The 4,938-nt window shown below is 44.7% G+C and overlaps 1 long non-coding RNA gene across 1 annotated transcript in view; it reads left to right on the top strand.

Moving 5' to 3' along the window:
* The window catches only part of LOC116082774, an 11,089-nt gene extending 7,592 nt beyond the window's left edge, over positions 1-3,497 (top strand). The window contains exons 2-3 of the long non-coding RNA XR_004115424.1: positions 1,760-1,989; positions 3,179-3,497. This is a non-coding gene — a long non-coding RNA (uncharacterized LOC116082774). The remainder of the gene's footprint in view (positions 1-1,759; positions 1,990-3,178) is intronic.
* The last annotated feature ends 1,441 nt before the right edge of the window (positions 3,498-4,938 follow it).

The following is a 4,938-nucleotide window of genomic DNA, read 5'->3' as shown; positions in this document are numbered from 1 at the left end:
TCTCTTCTCTTCTCTTCTCTCCTCTCCTCTCCTCTCTCCTCTCCTCCCCTCTCCTCTCCTCTCCTCCCCTCCTCCCCTTCCCTCCTCTCCTCCCCTCTCCTCTCCTTTCCTCTCCTTTCCTCTCCTCTCTTCTCTTCTCCTGTCTTCTCCTCTCCTCTCTTCTCTTCTCTGCTCTGCTCACCTCTTCTTTCTTCTGGTTTGTTTGCTTGGAGACTGTTTCTCACTATGTCTACGAGGCTAGTTTGGAGCATTAGAAGTAATCTAAGGTCTCACTGTATAGCTCAGGCTAATCTTGAACTTGTGATCCTCCTCCCTCTGCTTCTGAAGTGCTGGGATTACAGAGTGTTCTGGGGTTTGCACCACACCCATTTCCATGTGTTTCTCCTCCTAGTATGTGCACCACAACCCTAGAAAAAACAAAAGGCTTCCAAGAAGCTAACACCCTAATTCTCAACAAGGAATTACATGGTATGAAACCCTCCCCAAGAGGAGAGTTTGATTCCTATCATAGGTAAGACTCTAAAGCCAGTGGTTTTCCCGGGAAGGAGCTTATCACACATTCTTCTGGGGACTGTTGTCTTGAGAATGTCACTGCATAGCAAGACATTTGTCCATCACACGTCTTCCTGTCACCCACTTGCCATTGGATTATCTGGAGCCAGTAATACAAAGGCCTTTAGGTTCACAAGGTGGCAACCAATTTTTTGGACCTGGGATTTAATGTTCCAGTTTCTTTCTATGCTCTGCCCTATGGTTTATAATATTTTTTTTTACTCTAGAACTAAATGTTCATATGCTTTTTAAAGTAATATTGCCCACATTCAAAGACTATTTGAATGACAATAAAACTACCTCACCAAGTCTAAGCTAGTTCCTACTGAAAGACTGAATTTAGAAATTTGGAAAAAGCATGTTAATGGAAATGCATTAATGTATAACCTTTACTTAAAGAAGGCATAGGAAGTCCCTGTAACAAGCCAGGAATGTGGACTGGTCATTTCCAGGAACAGGATAGCGGTCAGCCATTAAGAAGATAACATTGCCCAGAATAAGGAACAGGACAGCGGTCAGCCATTGAGAAGATAGCATTGACCAAACCACAGGATATTGGTCAACTAAGTAGTCATGGGAGCGGTCAGTCATTAAGAAGATAGCGATGACCAAACCACATTCCTCTAGACAATGAGTGTGCAGAATGACTTCCTTGTGATCTGGCTCAACTAGGTAGTGGGTTCCTTTAGAATTTTCTATTGTTCTCATGCTATGTATCCTTGGTCACCCCATCACCCCCCTTGGGTTGTGGTTTTTCTCTTTAAATACCCCTCACTTCTTGTGATCGGGGTCGAACCCCTCTGGCCTGCCAGGCTATGAGTTCGACCCAAGTCTGGCCTGAATAAACCTCATGTGATTGCAGCAAGGTTAGTCTCTCGTGAGTTATTGGGTGGTCGCTTTATCCCAAGACTTGAGTGAGGGTCTCCCCAGCTATGGGGGTCTTTCACTACCTTGCCTGTTGAATACCTGGTAAGTTCTCTTCTGGTATTCTGCCTCATATTTGGACCCTATATTTATTTGTTTGTTTTAGATAGTGTTTCATGTAGCCCAAGCTGGGCTCAAACTCACTATGTTGACAAGGATGACTTTGAACTCTGAATCTTCCTACTTCTGTTTCCTGAGTTCTAAGATTACAGGCATGTACCACGGTATACCTGGCTCCTTCATGGTCCCTATGTTTTTAATCTTATAAACTTCGATTTTTCAGACTTCAACATCTGTGCTAAAATAATAATCTTGTGAGGATTCAAGGCCATCCGTACTTTACTACCACCTCTGCCTTCTGTAGATCAAACAGCCAGAGATTCCTGTTTTTTCAAGATGCCAGCAACCCACCAAAGTCAATGATTAATCGTTGTGGAAAATGGATCCCTGCCTAGCCAACCTCTTAAGATTAAGGAATGACAGGATTTAATTAAGTATGAGGGAGGAAATGAGGTAAACTAGCTAGCTAGTTGGTGATAGGGGAAAACAGAGGCAGGCTAGGCAGTGGCTAGATGCTGAGTCATCTGGTAGCTAGAGGCTGTGGGACAACAGGACATCCTGTGACTACTCAAACAGTAAGGAACCATCCTAAGCTGACTGGAACCAATATGACTGACAAATGAACTCTAAACATCCCTTACTCATTGTAATGGCTGGTCCATCTGATTAGCCTCTAATAGATACATGACCCCACAGCATATTCAAAAGCCTACGTAAGAACAGAAAAAGAAACTGTGTTCTGTTCCCAGAGAATCCTAGTCATGATGCTGAAATTTTCTATTTTCCCCAACTCATGAACAATCCTCTTTACTATTAAAGTTTCTCCACCTCCAGCCCCAGACAAGATACCCCAAACCCAGCAATTGCCTCCAGAGAATGAAACTGAATAGCTAAAAAGCTCCTCACAAACCTGTCAAAAGTGGTACCTGGCTCCTGCTAGAAGCTGGGCCAATGATGACTAAGCATATAGATACCAGGAATGACAAACAGGAGTCTTCCAGATTTCAGAGATGCAAACACAAGTTCAGAAGCGACAACCCCACTTCTGGAAGCACCAGGCACATCAGGCAGGTACAGGAGAGCCAGTCTCCCCAACACTTGTCCTGCCCTTCCCAGCCCCTGCAGGGGACCATGCTTGTCTATACATCACCATCCCATCCTATACATCACATCCGATGGTACTGATTACTCCTGTAGAAAACAAAAGCCAAGAAACAGGGAAATGTGTGCAGTAAGATTGCCCAAGATCTTCCAGTGTTCTTTCACTTTATTCAAAAAATAGGGCACAGATTGTATAAAAGTTGGACAGAGAATTGAAACTCATGTGAGGAGCACTGTTTTTGTGCATGATCTAAATAAGATCATTTAGGCAGTGGTAAACAGAGGGAGGGAAATAACATTTAGGATGGAGAAAAACCAGTGCTCGTCTGTCTGTTCCCTTGCTTTGCTACTTGGTATCTTCTCAAGCTACTCTTTGCACAAAGCTCTGGGGAGGTGATCTACTTAAGGAAATATTCACATCTGACATCGCCACACATTTATAGAAAGTCAATTTCCTTTATGCGTCTTCCAGGTCTCTCTTAGCCGTCAACCTTCTTTTCTTGTGTCTCCACCCTGCATTTCTTCTTTCCCTGCCACTCAGGGCAATAGATGCTATGGCTGTACCGGCTGATTATGTGTGTCAACTTGACATAAGTTAGAGTCATCAGAGAGGAAGGATCCTCAGTTGAGAAAATGCCTCCATGAGATCCAGCTTTAAGACATTTTTTTCAATTAGTGATTGATGTGGGAGAATGCAAGCTGAGCAAGCCATGGGAAGCAAGCCAGTCAGCAGCACCCCTCCATGGCCTCTGCATCAGCTCCTGCCTCCAGGATCCAGCCCTACTTGAGCTCCTGTCTTGAATTCCTCCAATGATGAACTGTGATCTGAAAGTGCAAGCCAAATAAACCCTTTCCTCCCCAACTTGCCTTTTGGTCATAGTGTTTCTTCGCAGCAATAAATTCCCAAGACAAGGGCTCTTCCTTGGCTTTCTGAGGGCATACTCTGACAGTGTGAGTGAAAGCACAGAATGTTGTGCCTTGTTCTCCCTTGGGAAGCAGAGAGAAAGATGGTGCCAGCAGGGTGAGAGGATTGGGGGTGTAGCAACATGAAAGCCAAAGGCTGGAGGGACCAGTGATGATCAGAGAAGCATGCTGCTTGTGAAAGTGTGGTGGGAAAGACACAGAGGCAGAATGAGATTGCTCCGCTCACTTTTATCTTTCTATTCAGTCTGGGACATGTGGATCCACATGGAACAGCACCATTCACATTCAGCACAAGTCTTCGCAGTTAAGTCTTTCTGGAAATGTCCTCATATAGAGGCCAGAGATAAATTTCCTAAGTGACTCTAAATCCTATCAAGTTGACCACCATGATGAATCATCATTGTAGAAGCTAAAGCCGCAACCCCCCTCCTCCCTCCCTAACCAAATGGAAAAAGAGGTGAGGAACACAGGGTCACTGTTCTGGCAACCCCACCTCCCTTTTCTCCTTCTGTATCTTCCCGTTTGCATTCTCGATGAAACATTCACGGTCATGACACCCACTTAGTTCTATGCAGATATTCCCACCCATCATTCTTTCCTCTCATGGGTTCCTCCTCCATATTCCTCCAAATCCTTCCCAGTTCCTTTGGTCCCTTAATCTAGTTTGCTGTACCATCTCCTTTCCCTGACCCTTGAAGATTATTAGCATGTGGAGAAACCCCAGATCTACTGTTACGAGCTGGAGGAGTTTCTCCTCTGCAACCCGTCTTTAGCTGCGTTTGGTGAGGGGCATGCTGGCACCAATCCAAATGCAAGCCTAAATAATGAGTATACGAGGGTCAGAAAATTAAAACGCAGCATGAATTGCTGAAGTCACAGTTTTATTGTCAGCGATTGTCTGGTGGCTCTGCATATAAAATCTTTACAGCTTCTTCCATTTTCCATGGTTTGGTTAATGTGTAAACAATTGTGGAGGTAAATATTTTATCCCCACCCAGGACCTATTCCACCTCGCCTTTGCCCAAGCAGGCAAACCGAAGCACAACTGTGAATGATGACATCTATGGGAAAGGTTCTTAGAAATCATCCATCTAAACCAGAGTCATTCTGCCCAGATAACACAGACGAGGGCAGGGAATAATTAAAGGTCATGTGAGGGAGCTGTCAGCAAACAGATCTGAGGGAAAGGAAGATCCTGACTGCAGCCCAGTGGATGTATAGCCGTCTCCCCTTTGAAAGGTTCAGACAACACATAGGACGGATGAGGCAGAGGAGACAGCTGAGCCAGTAAAGTACTTGTCACACAAGCATGAGGACCTGAGTTTGAATCCACATACAAAGTTGAATGTAACAGCTTGTGCCTGTAATCCCAACCTG

This window comes from Mastomys coucha, unplaced genomic scaffold, assembly GCF_008632895.1.
Source record: "Mastomys coucha isolate ucsf_1 unplaced genomic scaffold, UCSF_Mcou_1 pScaffold7, whole genome shotgun sequence".
In the NCBI taxonomy this organism is placed as follows: Eukaryota; Metazoa; Chordata; class Mammalia; order Rodentia; family Muridae; genus Mastomys; species Mastomys coucha.
Note: the sequence above shows the minus strand (reverse complement) of the source record. Positions and strands in the feature narration are given on the sequence as shown.